This window comes from Manis javanica, chromosome 13, assembly GCF_040802235.1.
Source record: "Manis javanica isolate MJ-LG chromosome 13, MJ_LKY, whole genome shotgun sequence".
Classification (NCBI taxonomy): domain Eukaryota; kingdom Metazoa; phylum Chordata; class Mammalia; order Pholidota; family Manidae; genus Manis; species Manis javanica.
Window position 1 is genome coordinate 86,942,066 of NC_133168.1, and position 17,939 is coordinate 86,960,004.

Below are 17,939 nucleotides of genomic sequence, written 5' to 3' on the forward strand. Positions count from 1 at the left end.
AGGGCCCCCCCAAGATTAATGTCATATGGCTGTACAGTTTATATTTTAAGACAAGCCATCCCAGACATGTGTTCCCAATTCGGTGAAAATCCATCTGGTCATTTTTCTGCACTTCAGTACACACACGGAACCTTTTATTTAGGTACCTGGGTATTAAAAGGACAAATTGGTTCTTGGGAATTTTCTTAGGCAAAGGATCACAAGCCTGGTCTCTTCTGAATGATTTGTGAGAAGGCAGTATGTGGCCCCAATATTTTCTTCTGCCAATCAACTCTGTTCATGCTGTGGGAGGGGGGAAAAGGGAGTGAAGTATGGTCTCAACTATTGGGGATTTCAAAGGTTTTTTTTCCAAGGAGCTTAGAGAAGAAACATTTGATTCTTTCTCTTCCAGGGAAAACCTGGTACCTCCTATCTCTGCAGCTTCACTCTCTCAGTTCCCCCGAAGGCTGTCTTGGGCCCAGTTCTCTGATCCTCAACCTAAGATTTTTAATGGAACAAGAAAAATCTACATTGGCTACACTGAATGGATGGGGGAGGACTAGGAACTGTAAACATAATACTGGATAGCCTTTAGCGTTTGCTAAGTGTTTCTACACATGATTTGATCCTCAATGGTGTCATGAGCTAGGAGGGGCAAACCTGAATTCTTTACAGATGGAGATGTGGAGGTTCGCAGAAGTGGCTTGCCCAAGGTCACGTGGCCACTGGGTGGTAGGGTTCAGGTTTGATCTGCAGAGTGCACCAAGCCCCATTCGCAGCCACTACACAGTCTACCACTGTATTTGTGAGAAGGGATATTAAAGAGGTCAGTGGTACAGCAGTGAAAGTTCTGGAAGCAGCCATCTAATCTAGAGTCGGGATTTACATGTCATTAGCTGCCAGAAGCCACACAGCCTATCCCAGATGGTGTTTCCTTTCAGACGGGTTAGAGCCCTGGTCTTGAGATGAAGGCTGACTGATAGATAAAGCAGTTTGGGTATTTGCAGTCTGGTAAATAGTTTCTTATCTGTAAAAACGGCCTTTGACATCCACTTGGCACTAGGCCCTGTGTGAACTGCAGGACCAACAAAAGAGTATTTACAGTCACTTTGTAACTCCACAAAAATAACTTTTTCTTAAGGCCTGACTTTGCTGGGCACTGGGACTATGGTAGTGAACTAGCCCTGAATGACCCCTGCCCTCATGGAGATGACAGCCTAGCCTGGGAATAGGGACACCAACTTGTCCTGGTTTGCCTGGGATTTTCTCAGTTTGAACACTGAAAGGCTGGCATTGGGAATCCCTCAGCTCCAGGTAAAGCAGGCCCATTGGTCACACTCCACAGATAAGCCAGATGCCAAAGCAATATTATAGACATGCTGAGTGACAGGCAGGTAAAGGTCACAATTGAGTGCACATTTGAAAGTCAGTGGCTCTGGCTGCAAGGTGGCCATGGTGTAGCTGGGGTAAGCGTGCACTGGGGAAGGCTGGATAAACAGCTATTGCAGTAGCTGGGTGAGGGGATGGTTTGGATTAGGCAGGCAGTTGTGGAAGTGGAGAGAAGTAGAAGCTGTAAGTGAAGAGACTGCTTGGATTCTGATGAAGAATTAGGAATGATTCTGGGTGGTTTCAAACTCAAATAGCCAGGAGCAGGGAACCTTGGAGAAGGCTTCAATCTTGGAAGGGAAGTGATGGTTTGGGTATATCAAGTTTGAGGCCTCGAGATACAGTTATTTTAGAAAAGTGCACAACTGGGTTTTTCTAGCCCTCAGGTTTTAACGCTTTGAACAAATAGTTCTTGAATGGCTGTCTGTGCCAGACATGAAGTGGGGTCTCCAGACACAATGAGGGGCAAGTCTGACACTGTCCATTTCTCTTGGAGCTGGAGTTAACATAATTACCTAAAGCATATGTAATTACATTTGAAGGTAAGCTCTGAAGGACAGGAGCTTGACCTAAGTCAAGGGCCCTGCAAAAGCACTCTTGGTTTTCTCATGGAAGTACAAAGGAACTGATAGTGTAAACAAGGTAAGGAAAGGAGGGGGAAGATTCTTGAGAGAGGAAGTATCATGTGCAAAGATCCTGTGGCACTGGGAAGTAAGCCTAGAAGCTCTGAGAGGGAGAAGGAACATGGTGTCAAAAGAAGCCAAACAAAGAGGTATAGGGGGCCAAACTATGCTAGCCCTATGGGCCAGGACAATTTCTCTTTAATTGTTAAATACCTAAGTATTATCCATGAAAAAAAATTAGAACATTACAGATAATGTTGAAATCTCTCTCTCCATTCCAGCCCTTCCAAATCTTAAAAAAAATAATCTGCAGTAATGTTGTTTGGATTTCCTTACCTAAACGGAATAATGTTGCCTGTATTATCCTGCAACTTGCTTTCCTCCCTCAGTAAGACTTCTAGATCTATCTATCTGTGATGTCACATTCCTTTTACCAGCTTTCAGTGTCTGTAAAATGTGGGTAATAACAGTACCTAGCACCCAGCACACAGTAAGAAAACAGGCAGCATACCTCACTTAACCACAATTTGTTTTATTGTGCCTCCCAGATAGGTAGGGTTGTTTTACAAAGCAAAGGTTTGTGGCAACCCTGCATCAAACCAACCTATCAGCACCATTTCTCCAATAGCATTTGCTCACTTCATGTCTTTGTCACATTTTGTTACTTCTTGCACTATTTCAGACTTCTATCATTATTATGGTATTTGTTATGGTGAGCTGTGATCAGTGAAAGCTCAGATGATGACTAGTATTTTTTAGCCATAATGTATTCTTTAATTAAGGTATTAGAGACTGATATCTATATCATATATATATACACACACACACAATATATGTATATGGTATTAAACCTAACTTTTTATGTGCTGGAGAACCAAAAAATTAATTTGACTTGCTTTATTGAGATAGTTGCTTTGTTACAGTGTTCTGGAGCTGAACCTGTAATATCTCTGAGGTATGCCTGTATTATTATCAACTAGGAATGAGGCAAGAACTGGATACCTGAAATACTGACATTAATCTGAATTATCAAGATTGTTAAAGTGAGAATGATAGTGATAACATTTAATGAACTCAGAGCAATTTTACCTGCATTACTTAAAATTCCTCACTGGCTCTCATTACTTGTGACCAGTCAAGTGTGTCCACTAAGCCACCTGTCTTATTTTGTGATGGTTTTGGAGCTCCCCAGGACCCATCAGGGCTTACACAGCAGGTGTGCTCTAAAAGGAGTACAGCACCCTCTTGTGGGCCACTGGGTGAAAAAAGAAACTATTTTCAGAGAAGGAAAGTTGGAAAAGCAACAAGATTGGATGAGCCCCAGAGTGTAGAATCCCCTGATCTTGGCTTGTTCTTATTGTTTTAATTAGCAATCTTTCAAACTTCTAGGCATGTGACATTTTGAGTAAGTCAAATATAACTGTAAACGCATCCCGGAAGCTCCCTGTTTAAAGGACTCTCCTTCCTGTAAGCCCCAATACCACATCTGCAGCTCAGGGTTGTGACTTTGATTTGATTATGCCACATTTGAAGCAGGGCACCCAGGCACACTTTTCAGACTACATACCCCAGTATCCTCCCAGATTTAACCAGCTGATCTAAGCAACTTTGATGGAAAACCTGAAACTGGGCTGCTTGGATGCTGACTTCAGGGTCAGGAAAGATAAATTGCTTTTAACCAAGGAGTTGGTGTTTCTCTAAGTCTCTGCTATGGCAGTTGAGGTCCCTTTCATCTCTAGCCCATGTCTTCCCCATACTCATCATATTTCACCCTGCCAGTCATCTCTCAGTTCCTCTAAGGATTCACCAGGTGAAGAATTAGGACAGGGGCAACAAATATTTCAGTGGCTTACTGTGTTCCAGGTACTGAAGATACAAGTAGGAGCAGAATACATGGCTTCTGCCCTCCTGCAGCCTATTGTCAACCAGGAGGGACACAGATATTTGCAAGATTCATTAATGAACAAACAGAAACCCTGAGAAATACTCTAGGAAAAAGCATCTTGCAGAAGTCATAAGCAACGTGTTTGTCGGCCTGTAATCATAAAAATTCTTCTAATCTTCTGGCTTGGTCATCATACTATTTGCTGGCACACAGTAAGCACATCACACAGATTTAAATGTTGAGTAGACAAATGCTTGGTCAAAACAGACATGCAATAAACATGCGTGTGATTGAATAGAATCGGCCAGGTCTTCCAGGTCTTTCCTCAAGGGTGTGGATTTCACCAGCTCTGTGCAAGAAGAGAGCTCCTCTCAGCCTGTGAGGATTTCAGTTCAACACAGGAAAGCCTATTTGACCTCCTTCTAGCTGTCGCCGTCAGATCTCTTGGAAGAGATCCCTCTTCCAGGTGACAGTCCCACACACATCCCACCACGCAGGAAGTACCTGCTGACGATGCCCGGAATTGTGAGAAGCACTTGATATACATCCTCCCTGCAGCTCTCATTTTAGGAGAAGCAGCCCCGGTTCCGCAAAGGATTTCTCACGTGACACGGGGTTCCTTCATCAGCCAGCTTCATTCCCCCACCCCAACACTCTGAGGGTGAGTTGAGTCTTGCTTTCCCCCTCCCCCCAACTGGGGGCTTTGAGACGTCTCACGAATAAGGGGTCCACCGATGCCCTTGCAAGGGTCCCCCTCAAATTTCAAGGGAGGAAGGGGTTACCCTCAGAGAAAAGGGGGATGGGGATGGCAATGGCAGGAAACCGTCAGGAAAGCGGGGGACAACACCAGGCCCCTTCTCAATAAGGAGGAACAACGCTGGGGACCCTTGAAGAAAGAGGAACGACTCTGGGGTCCCCTGAGGAAAGGACGACACAGGAGGGATCCCCTCAGGGAGGATGACTTCAGGAAGGAGGTGGCGCCGGGGTCTTCCCCAGGAAGGACAATGCTGGGACCTCCTCAGGAAAGGGGACTGACCCCGGGGTCCCCTCAGGGAAGGCGGACAACACTGGGATCCGCCTAGTGGATGTGGGGACGACTCTGAGGTCACCCTCAGGAAGAAGAGACGACGCTGGGGTGCACAGGAAGGACAGAGGACGCCCGGGTCCTCCTCAGGCAAGAGGGACATCCCAGGGGTCGCTCTGAGGAAAAAGGGATGACGTCAGGCGTCCCCTTCAGGCAGCGGGGAGTGACGCACGGTACTCTTAGGAAAGGAGGATGACGCCGGGGTCCCCTTAAGAAAGTAGGAACGATGCTGGGGTCACTCTCTAGGAAGGGAGTGACCCCACGTCTCCTCCTCCACCTCAGGGTTCATCGCCCCAGCCACACGGGGCCCAAGCGCCTCCGCTCTCTCAGCCCGAGCTGTCCGGAGGCGAGGAGGCCAACCTCTCATTGGCTACTTTCTCCGCTAATGACAACCACCACAGCCAATCGTGGCGCAGGAGAAAATCTTGGGCGTGCCTTCGCCGAGTCTCCTGCCCGATCAGCGCATGCGCGCCTTCCTGTTCCTGCTGTAGTCCCCCAGCCCTACTGCCAGGGGGCTCGGGGGCTCGAGCTCCCAGGCCAGCCTCCTTCCCTACCTGTAATCCATTTTAGAATAGTGCCAACTTTATGGAGCTGACTTGAGAAGTGTGATAATTTACATAAACCATACAAGTGCTTGGCACATAGTAATCGACTGGTAAACCTGGGCTGTTATTATTTGCATTTTACAGCTAGGGAAACTGAGGCACAGAGAGAATAAGCAACCAGCTCAGACTAACCCCGTCATTAACTGGCAGAGTTAGAACTAGAATCCGGACAAGCTAAATCTAGTCTGTGTACTTATCTACCATGCTTTTGTGTCTCAAGATAACAAATGCCGGCTATTTCTTTCCCCCGGATTATAAAATAACTCTCCCCTTGATTACATGCTCAGTGCTGAAATTCAGAAAATATAGAACAGAAAATACAGATCTCTTCTAATCCCACCACTGGAGATAACTGCTAATATTTTGATGGACAAGCTGCTTTTTCTATGAACATATTTTTTAGTAGGATCATATAATGCAGAACGTTTTGAAACCTAGTTTCCTCACTGTAAACATCTTGTCATTTTAATATAGTCCCACCTTATTGTTTTTAATGGCTACATATTATTCCATTGTACAGGTGAAGCATAATTTGATTTCCTAATGCTGGACATCTGGGTTTTTAATTCTTCACTATTCTGATAGTACTAGTATGGATATTTTTTACCTGCCATCTTTAGGTTTTCTTCCAACTCTTTCTTTAGGATATTTTTTATAACTGCAATGGCCAGATCAAAAACATGCAGTTATGTTTTGGATAAATATTATCAGACCACTCCTGGAAAGCTGTATACGTCAACTTCCACCAGCACCAACAAGCTATGAAAAGCGCTTTGCTCACCCCAGGTTGGTCCATTTTTCATTATTTGCTGATAGATGAAAACAAGGTGTTTTAATCAGTACTTCCTTATATTTTTATGCTGCAAAAGAGGGAAATTTTACCCATCTCAGGATTTTGTGCATAGGGACTAAAAGAGTGGTGATAATGATATCAACGTATCAGTCAGTTATCATTGTCAAACAGGCACTGAGTGAAATGAGATCCCTGCCTTATTTCTCTGAATTTCCTCCATACTGTGAGATCACTTCCCCACCTCAATTTCCTAATCTGCAAAATGGAGCCTATGATAGTACATATCTAAAGGACAGCTGGAGAAATGATAAAATAATCTGCCTAATGAATTTAGCAGAGTCTTCTAAAGGCTGGGAGAGGCTGAGCCATTTGCCCAAGACCTACATAGCCTACAAGTGGCTGATGTCAACTTTAAATTGAACTGACTCCACCCCTTCCCCAGGTACCCCTGTGCTGTGCAGATTACAGGGCCTTGCTGCTGTTCCCCACTACCCTTGGTCAGCTATGCCAGAGAAAACATGAACTTCTCACCCAGAGGATTGTGAAGAGCCAGCTGATGGTCACATGCCATCCCTGCCCTTTGACCCACATTCTCAGACTATCACCATGTCCCAACACAGGAAGCATTTGGGACATCATGCCGCCTTTTACACTTGGGGAAACTGAGGCCCAGAGCAAGAAGTCTTACCCCAGGGTCACTCAGCCATCCCCTGCAGCCTGGAATTGGTGCTACCGCCTTCCGACCCCCAGCCCAACACCCTTTTGCTGACTCTGCCTCCGTTTGAAACACCCTTGGGAAAAGATCTGTCTCCTCTTTTCTTTCTTGCACAAAGTTCAGATTCCCTGGAAACTTCTACCTGATTTTCCAGTTTTTTTTCTCCACTCTGGGTCCAGGCTGGCTCCCCCTCCTCTGGGTCAGGATATCTACTGTGAATCTTTAAGCTACAATCAGGCAGGCAGACCTTTTATATGTGCTAAGTCCTCTACATTGATTCTCTCACTGAAGTTCCAGAACTGCACTCATACTGTAGATGTTGGCTACATGTGGCTACTTAATGTAAAGAAAAATTAAAACCCCCTCAGTGCCACTAGCCCCATTTCAAGGGTCTAATACTCACACATTGCTAGTGGCTCGTGTATTGGGTAACACAGACATAAATCATTCCCATTATGGTAGCAGATCTCACTAGACATCCCTGCTCCAGACCGACCCTGTCTGTCTGGATTTTTATCTCCATTTTATAGATGAGACCCCCGAAGTTCGGAGAGATCACACCCAGGGTCACATAGCTAGAGCTGGGATCTAAACTAGTACCTGATAACCAAAGATGAATAGCAGGTCAACCGTTCCTTAGAGGTAAGGAAACCACCGTCATTTTGTTTCAGAACATAGATGCTGCGAATATATACATCCACTGAGCCCACTGTGCTTAACTACGTTAAGTGCTGCTTGTGTGTGTGTCTATTTTAATCACACCCCAGAAGCAGCCAGTATTGAAATCCCAAAGTCCAAATCATAAACACTTCCACTATTCATATCGTTATACAAATGGGAAGTTTTGCTCATTAGCATAATTGTCAGAAAATGTTTTATTGGCAGCTTGTTAATTAGCCTGATAAAGGTTGGCAAAATGGGCTCCCATGGGTGGCATTAACAGTACTCAAATATGTGTATTCACTAAAACATCTGAGACTCACTCACTCCCCAACCTTGTATGGACATGTCTGAAAAACAGAGCTTAAATCCTGAGCGAGTCCTGTGTGACTAGAGGATTCAGCTTGCCTGATACCCACTGTGATGCTTACAGGCTCAAAGTAATACAGAACTCTGCCTTTGAGATATTCAAGTTTGTTCTGTTTGGGGTTTTGTTTTAATGCAATGTCAAGGCTGCAGCACCAAAATGGCCAGGATGCTGGCAATTCATGGAACTTACTGGTAGAAATTCTCTTGTACCTGTTAAACAAGTTTAATGCTTGCATGGCAGAATTTAACCAGAGACCTTTTATCAGGACCTGCCAGCCAGATGTTGGAGGCGTCATCAATCAGGCCCCCTTGAGGTTGCCAGGAGTGACTCCCGTTCTCAGGGGAACCCAAGAGTTGTGTCAGATGTGCTCTGTGTGGGAGAAGCAAAGCTTACCTGGGTCTGCTGGCTTCCAAAGACTGCGAGGACTAAACCCTCTCTTTACAGCCTCGAGCCTCCGTGCCGGGACCTGGCCCAGGTTTGGGGGCTGCCTCCTGCCAAGCTCGCTGTACCCCCTTCAAGTTCCATTTGCTTGGGAAAGGGTAAGGGCAGAGCCCCCCATTTCCCCTCACCCCTACCCCAGACAGACAGTGCGGGATAAACAGGATGGGAAAGGAAGTCACATCAGCCAGAAAGGTCGGTGAAAGCCTCGGTTTAATTGGAGACAAATTCGAAGGGCTGATAATCGATCAACGGAACAACTGATTGATTGTCAAAGTGGACAACATGCAAGCAGCTCACGGGGGTCCTCCACCCTCCTGGGGAAGAGAAGCCTTGATTGGGGGTGGGTGTCCATCCCATCAGTCACACCTGTGGAAGAGGGTGGGCAGGCTCTACCCGGCGCTCCCCCTCTACAGTGACACAACTTCCCACCCAATGACAACGCTGAGTCCCCCCTTTCAGGGCATATGGTACAGTTTGTATAATACAGCGGGAATTACACAGCCCACTTCCCCTGACTGGAAGGACAAGTTTATTTTCTCTTTTTGCCTCTACAGAATAATTTACAAACCAACCTTACAGTATGTACAAAAAAAAGAAAAGAAAAGAAAAGAAAAAACCAAGGCCCACTCCAGTGGCCGGCTGGGACAGGAAATACGTCTGCTACGAAAATGAACCCTGTACAGCGTCATGGGGGTGGGAGCGGGTGGGACTCCCCCTGGAACGGACAGACAGATGGGAGGCTCAGGGGAGCAGGGAGCTACAGTACCGTGTGCTCGGGGAGGGAGTGGGAGAGAGAGGCCCTGCTCTGCCCGGCTGCAGACCCGGGCCACGGGGCATAGCAGAGGGGGAAGTGGGGATGTCTCCTTCCAAACAGTCCCCCATGGCTTGTCTGTCGTATTGCACAGGGACTGGCTAGGCGCGGAGGGTGAGGCTTGGCCAGGTTGGGGCAAAGGAGCAATGACTTGGTACCAGGGTGGGGATGGGCTGCCCACAAAAGGGGGGTGTGGGGGTACACTATTATTGCTTCCTCCTAGAGCAAAGTGTCAGGGAGGCGGGCAGGAGGATGCCGGGGGTGCCCAGGATGGGGGCTCTGGGCCTGGCCCCACCCTACCCAAGGTGCAGGTGGGAGCCACTGCAACCCCACTCCTGTGGCCTTGGAAAGCCTAAGGCAGAAACAAGAGGAGAAGCAGCTAGAAGGAGAGGGGCTGGGAGCCGTCCCCTGCAGACCAAGAAAACCCAAAGTAGAAGGAGAAGGGGGTGGCAAGCAGAGAGGGTATCAGGCCCTCTTCAAACCTCAGACCCCGGGCTGGTGGTGTGAGTGTGCCCCCAACAGCCCCTCGCTGCCTCCTGCGGCACACAGGCCCCCGTGCCCATCCCCCTAGTATTGCCAGGTTTGTGCAAAATGAGTCGGAAGACGGGAGGCTGCCGCAAGCCAGGCTGGGGCTGGAGCTGGGGCCTCCCACAGTGGCACCCCCGCCCCGCACCCCTGGTGCAGTCCAGAATGGCTGTTCCTGGCTGAGTTCCAGAGATGCTCCAAAATCCAGAAGAAAACCCTGGAGGGAGACGTTGTGCCTGCTGGGGCCCAGGTGAAGGGCCCCGGGAGGCCAGAAGACTGAGCCTCGAGCCCGGGCTGGAGACAGAAGGGGGCAGCCAGGAACAGGAGCGTCTACAGTTGCTGTGTTACATCCTGATGTTTTTTTTTCTTTTACTTTTTCTAAAAATGTAACAATTAAAATTCAAAAAATAAAATCCCTTCCAGGACCTCTGCCCCTTGTTCCCCAGCCCCCACCTCCAAAAAGAGGCCCCATGGGTGGGGATGGAGGGAAAGGGGAAAAAAAGAAAAGAGAAAAAACCCCACTTTTCTGTTTTCTTTTTTCTCAGGAGGCCCAAGAGTCTTTGAGGCAGTGGAGGAGGTGGCTGGGGGGTGAGGGTGATCAAGGGAGGCAGGGAGGGCAGCAGGGAGTAGGGGCTGGGGCCCAGGTGGGTCCTCCAGCCGACCACCGTCCACCAGGAGCTGGGAGCGCGGGTGGGTCCTTGCCGCATGTCCCTGGGCAGGCACAGCACACCCTTTGGCAGCCCGGTGCTCTTTTTGGGCCCCCGCCTCGGCCGCCATGGAGGGGAGGCCCAGGAGGCCTGGGGCCTCCTCTAGAGGGGCAGGGTCCTCAAGGCAGGCAGAGGGGGGTTCTCAGGAGACAGGGCCGGGGGGCTGCCGCAGCCTGCGGCACCAACAGGTGCATCTGGGGACATGGCCTTGTCCTGGCCCGTGGTCGTACGGTCTGCCGCGTCTGCTTGCTGCGTCAAACCCATTTCCTCTACCTCCACCCCCGTGGATGCATCCTGGGCTGTGGACAGTTCCTGCGCTCCCGATGCACCTGGGGTGGTAGACACCTCCTCCTCCTCTTCTTCCTCCAGGGTCAGCTTAAAGTGGAACTTATCCGGTGGTGGGGGGTGGCCTGGGCCCCCAGGCTCTCCCTCAGGCGGTGGTGAAGGGCTCTGCCGAATGGCACTGTAGTACCAGTCCCGGTTCTCCTTCAGTGTGTCTAGAATCTCCTGGGCATCTGGGTGGACCAGGTCAGCCCACGTCTCCCACAGCGGGTGCACGATATAGTCGATGAAGCCCACCTGGGAGAGGGGAGGAAGGTACAAACTGGTGGCCTCATGGTGCTGATGGCACCGCCATGCTACGGAATCTAATACAATGTAAAAGATGCTGATAGCATTGGACCCAGCAATCTTACTTCTCCAGACCCAGCCTGGAAAAACTCTTGCATAAGAAAAAAAAAAAAATCACACATGAGATGTAAATAAAAACTGGAAATACTTCCACTTATCCATCAACTGGAGATTCATTTTTAAAAATTGTAGTACATCACAGCTATGCATTATGGCATTTTTTGCAGCAGAGAGAAATTGGAAATAACTTGATGGCAGACTACTGGTTAACACCCTGATATGTCTTCCTTCCTTCTTCCAGACAGGATCTGATTTTTCTCGGGCAATGCTTCTCATGAGGCAATGCTGCCCCCCACGTAGCTGAAAACTACATTGCCCACTTCTTTTGCAAATACAGAATGGCCATGTGACTACCAGGAGCTAGAAGGTATCAGTTGCTGCCTTAGCTGGCAGAGGCCTTTCCTCCCTAGAATACAGCCGGCACGGCTGGAGCTCCTCCTATAGGATGCTTCCAGGGTGGAGACCCAGAAGGTGGGAGGGTGAAAAACTCTCACGTCAGTGACTTTTACAAGATTGTGTTTCTGTCCCTTTTGTTAGATTAGGTGGGCACTTGACGAAGACTGTTCCTTTCACATCATTTCAAAATCCAATGAAAAACCAAGGACAGTATCAGTGACCAGGTTACAGGGCAACTGAGAGGCTGAATCAAGATGAGGTCTGTAATTAAGAGCTGGGTAAATAGTATTACAGATGCTGTGCAGTTGCTACAAATGAGTTAGAGTTTGTGAGCTCAGGTCTACAACTTGCGAGCCCAGAGGCTCAGGTGACTTGCCCTTTGGAGGGGAAATGTCATTGCCCATCAAGACAGACAGGGGAAAAAAAATGAACAAAGAGAAACTTGACTTTCTGGAGAGGCAGGTCAGGGCCTCCTGACCCTCGTCAGCCTCAGCTGGGATTTAGCACTGCCAGCTGGCGGCAAGCCTGCCTCTCCGTGGTTTGACCTAGTCACTCAGCAGGTGTGACGTGCTGGGGCGCCCCCATCATCCCAGCATCAGTCCTTTTCCTTCCACCTCCAGCTGCAGGTCATCCAGGCTGGCAGGCGCACGGCCTGGCCAGCCAGGGCGACCTTGGGTCTGCAGAGGGCCGCTGAAGTGTGTTGCCGCTGGGCCAAGGGCAGCGCATCCCGGGACTGTCCTGGCTGTGCCTCTCTTTGTTCACTGCTCTCGTGTGGCTCTGAGGTCACCATCCTCCTTGACGTTCAGTAGGAGCTCACCAGAGAAAGCTTTTGTTTCATGCTGGGTGTCTGGGTCTTGGGGGTTAGGGCTACTTTTCTAGCCTTTTAAGTGCCTCCTGTTTTCTTGTACTTAACTTTCTTATTAACTTTCTTCTCATCACCTGTCCTTCATCATGACTTTACCAATCCTCAATGGTACACACATGTGACACAGCACATGCCACAGTGTGGGGACCAGGGAGCTTACAGGATATGTGGTTGAGAAAGGGGACAGCGGCTCTACAGAGCTGTTCCCTGTCCCCACACATAGTGGGGAGTTACAGAAATGCCCCTGGAGTTTGGGGTGTACTTGGTCTTGCTCCCTGAAGTCATTGTTGGTGTGTACCCCTGCTTACAATCTCCACTTGTCATCAGCAAGGCCCGGCCAGCAAGGAGTTGTGCGTGCGAAGAGAGAGAAAGGAAGAGAGGAAGTGTCTCTTCTTGTGCGTCCTCTAGTGCAGAGTCAACTTGTGAGCCCCTGGAAAGACCAGCTCACACTTTGTGAACAAATGAGCATTCTTACATTTTTGGGCAGACCAGCTCTGTTGGCAGATCTGAGCCACGAGAGATGGGTCACCATCTCAAGACCAGAGGGGTGACTTCTGCAGAGTCCCAGCTTCCAAAGAAGAGAGAACATTTCCAGAATGGTCGGAGTGTACACTGTATCTTTTGAAAGGGCCTCCAGAAGCACTTCCACAAAATGTCTTAAGACAATGGCAATGCTTTAGAATTAAGCTTCTGGCACTAAGCTTGGAGAAGGAACTCCGAAAACGCACACAGCACAGGGTTCCGGGGCACTTGGCTCATTCACCGTAAAGTCCCATGTGCTCCATTCACTGTGAACTTCTGGTTGGCACAGGCTGCATTTCAGCTCTGGATTCTCAAGGTCTAGTACACAGAGGGTGCTTAGTAAATGCTGGCAAATGAGCAAATGCAGTGCAGATGTTTGCTACCTGGGTTATGGTCATACCTTGTTGTTAAAAGTCATACAGAGTCGTGTGCATTTGGGTGGACTGACACCTTCTTCACATAGGAGCAGCCTGTGGTATATCCATCTGATAGAATAGTATCCAGCAATAAAAAGGAACAAACAAATGAGGTATACTAATCTAAAGGAACTTCCAAACATTTACATTAGACACACAAGACTACATGTTGCATGATTCCATTTCTACAAAATACTCAGAAAAGGCAAATCTGTAGAGACAGAAAGCAGATGTGTGATTGCCTAGGGCTGGGCAAGAGAGAAAGAGCTAACTACAGCAGACACGTGATGGAAACACTCTAAACACTGGACACTGCACTTACTCAGGAAAAAGATTCTCAGCAGATTAGGAATAGGGAACTTCCTCATCTTGATACAAAACACCCACAAAACTACAGTTGAAGCCATGCTTATGTTTTTTGGAGACGTTTTATGTTCACAGTAAAATTGAGTGGAAAGTGCAGAGCTTTCCCAGTACTCCCTGTGCCCACTCATGCATTGCCTCCCCTATTATAAACATAAGCAATGGCAAATGATGCAGGATACAAAATATACCTCAGCAGTGCTGCTTTTGAAAAAGAAACAATAATCAAAACCAGATGTATTCACCTATTTAAAGTGAATACTCATACAAAACTGAGTATCAAGCATAAAACTTTCAAGATTCCTTCAAAATCTTTCTGTTGTTCATTTCTGATTTTAACTGAATTTATACCATCAGTTTGTTTATCCTTTAAAAGTTTCCTGACATAATAAACAGTGTTTGCAACAACTTTCCTTTTGTTATCACGAATTAAACAAATGAAAAGATAGATAAAAACTGGCAGTCGGCATGTGAGTGCGTTTACTGTGAAAAGTGTGGTAAGAAAATACCAGGGAGGGTGAAACCTAAGGTAAGCAGCTGCCACAGCTGCTCCTGAGGGCCCCCAGGTGGGCCCTGCCCGTCATGTGGGGTAAGTTCATGTGCCTGGGGAGCCAGGTCAGGCACGAGAAGCTCGGCCAACAGACCCTCTGTGGGGAGCCCCATCTAACCTGCAGGAACACACAGTCCTTCAGAGTTGCTCACCTATCCTTCCACAGTTTCACCTACACTGTGAAAGCCAGAATGTTCTCTCCTGTTCAAAGGCTGCTACTGCCAGGATGCCCCTGGCCGGCCCCTGAGATCACATCACGCCCAGTCGGCCCCTTCCACCAACCTCATCACTGAGGAAACATCTTGAACGAGGTCAAGGACCAAACTGTCCGCGCTCCAGTAGCCATTCCCCTAGAAGGCACAGGAGCTGCTGTTTACAAAGCAGACATCTTTATGATTTCTGGATCCACACTTTCTTTTGTGTTCTCTTCCTCTTTACTAGATTCAGTAACTTCTGCCTTTTCCTAACAACTTTTAGCCACACTGAAGCACCTACTAGCAATACTATAATTTAGGATCGAGACCCTGGATTCTTTCCTGGTTCCTCAACTGTATAATTGTCGGCTCCCCGCTGCCTCTGACCCACAGATTTGGAAGGAACACAACAGAATGCTGAGGATCTGAAAGGCCAGCCAGGGGACTCAGGCATCACAGCAGAAGAGTAAGGCCGAAAAGGCACTCCTCATATTTATTGAGCAAATGAATTTAAACATCTAAAGAATTCTGAGTAGGGGGTTCAACACACTATCAGCACGCAATCATTATCTGACCTTGAGTCTAGCCCAAGGGCGATACGCTCCCCTCAAGGACACCCACACCATGTGAGGGTGGTCACGAGTAGTAGGAACTCTTTCGGCTCTAATCATTCTGTTTTCAATCACGCATCAAGAGTTGTAGGAAAAACAATTAAGTCATATGTGTTTGTACATTTGATTTCTATATTACTTGATTTATGTATTAATTCCATTAATCCCAGACCCAACGACAAGGAGTTTCAGCACCCTCCTCAGACCCTTGCTGACGACAGATGTCTGAGACGCACTGGCAGCTCCTGACTTTAATCCCTTCCTGCTCCCCAACTCCCCTAATATAAAAAGAAGCTTGAAATGAGCCCTAAGTGAAGATGGTGCTTGAGGACACACGAGTCCACCATCCCGGTCTGCTGGCTTTCTGACTAAACTCACTTTCCTTGCCCCAGGACTTTGCGTCTCCACTTCCTGGCCTGCCTTGCGGTGAACTGGAAATACCTGCACATGAGCCTGGACCTTGTAACAGAACTAGAATTTAATTTTCTTTCACTATTAAAAGGCAAACATTTTCTTGGATTATTAAGAAAGATTTTTCTTTACCTGTAATTCACATGTTCTTTAAGTAATTCACAGAGAAAACAAAGATTCCGTGTTTCATCAAAATGCCATTTCTATGAGGTCTTTGATTACTTAGGAAAATTGAGTCTTCTCAACAATAAAAGAGAACTTCCCAACTGCACGACATACCATGTTTGCCTTTAAAACTTTCATTGTCACTTTGCTTAAGTAGGTAACCAAGGATTATTTCATAGTAGTCTCTGATCCTATTAATCAAGTGTTCAAGCCTTTAAGATTTTTGACAAAACCCCAAAATCAAATGCTAAATTTTTACCTCCCCTACTCTGTGTTTCCTCTTGGCCCATGGCTGACATTTTATAACTGAAGCCATAATTGCTCTCTGTATGTGAATTTGTAATTTAGAGAGGTTTTTACTTCTCACTGTGTGTGTTGTATTTTTCTACATCAGGAGGTATATGCTAGGCAGGATTCTAAGATGGTCCCTAGACTGTTTCAGGTGCACACCTGTATATACCTGCACACCTGCACACTGGCACACCTGCACACCCATATACTTGTATGCCTGCACACCTGTACACCCTCCTTGAAGGTAAGTAGAACTTGGGAATATGACATAATGCAAATATTATGTTATATTCCAGAAAGGGTTCTGCAGACATAATTATCCTAATCAGTCCATCCAGAGGGAGATTGGTCAATGCCCTCAGTGTCTGCGATACATGTCTGTTAATCACATTCCTGAAGGTGCAATGTTAGTCAGCAACAGTACAGTGTGATGCTGAATAAGTCCAGTTGTTCATTAAAGTGTTAACTTGGCCAGGATCCCAGTAAATTAGCCTCCTCTGGCCTTTGACACTTTCTCAGTTTTTCCTTCTTTTTCTCTTTTGAAGAATATTGGTCAGATACTGGGTACAATGTCCTTCGATCTGGGTATGAGTGATGTTTTCTCATTAGACTTGAGGTGCTGGGAATTTGGAAAGACTCCCACAGAGGTTGTACGCCCCGGTTGCATCCTATTAGGGGCATGTGACGTGTACATTATTTACCATGGGTAATGCTAATCTGGGTCACATAGTTAAAGTGACATCAGCTAGATGTCTCTACACTGCCTTCAAGTTGCTATTTCTCACTTTCCCTACTTCATTCTTTGTAATTGAGTAACAAAATCCAGTTTAGTCTCGAAATGGGGTGAGGTGGCAGCATGAAGCCCCACCCCCCGGAAGAGACATAATTTGCATATAGTGACCTGCCCGTTTCAAAGAAACGAAGCTTGACTTCTGGGGGAGGCAATGCTTAGAGGCCCTCACAGGACAGCTGGGTTGTCCCTGGCTTGCAGAGTCAGCCTTACAGGTCAGTACGGACAACCCAGATCCTTGCGATATTTGGGGAACATCGAAAAGAGAGGACTTCACAAAAAGGCATAGATACTACAGGTGAAACTAGTGGAGTTCCTTTTCTCCAGTTAGCAAGTGATCATGGCTTTTAAGAGTCCAACTTGAGATTCTTTACAGAAACTTCCAGTGAAGCAAACTGAGATCCTGCTGCACCTGTGTAAATAATCAGGGCAGATCCAATAATACCTTCCAAGCAAGATCTTTCTGTGAGACTATTTTTAACAAAATAAGACGGCTCAAATATTATCCAGGCATAGAAGAACAAGGAAATCCTGCCATTGTGACAACATGGGTGGACCTAGATGGCATTATGCAAAGTGAAGCAAGACAGATGGTTAAAGACAAATACTGCATGATTCCACCTGTATGTGGAATCCAAAAAAGTCAAAGTCATAGAAACAGAATGGTGGTTGCCAGGGGCTGGGAACGGGGGAAAGGGGAAGACATTGGCCAGAGGGTACAAACTTCCCTTGTAAGATAAGTAAGCAGTATGGTCACTTTAGTTAGCAATACTGTATCATATACTTGAAAGTTGCTAAGAGAATAGACCCTAATTGTTCTCATCATACACAAAGAAAGGTAATTTTATGAAGGGATAAATGAATGAATGTAATCATTTTGCAATACATACATATAGCAAATCCATTGCACACCTTAAATATGTACAACTTTGTCAATTACACCTCAGTAAAGCTCAGGGACCATCTTTCTTTTGTCTTTGGCTTAAGATGGTATTTAAGGCTTGTTAAATCTTTAACATATAATGGCTTGGGCCATTCTGTGGTTTTACTCAGTTTTCCTGGGTATCTCCCCATGAATACGTAAAGTACAT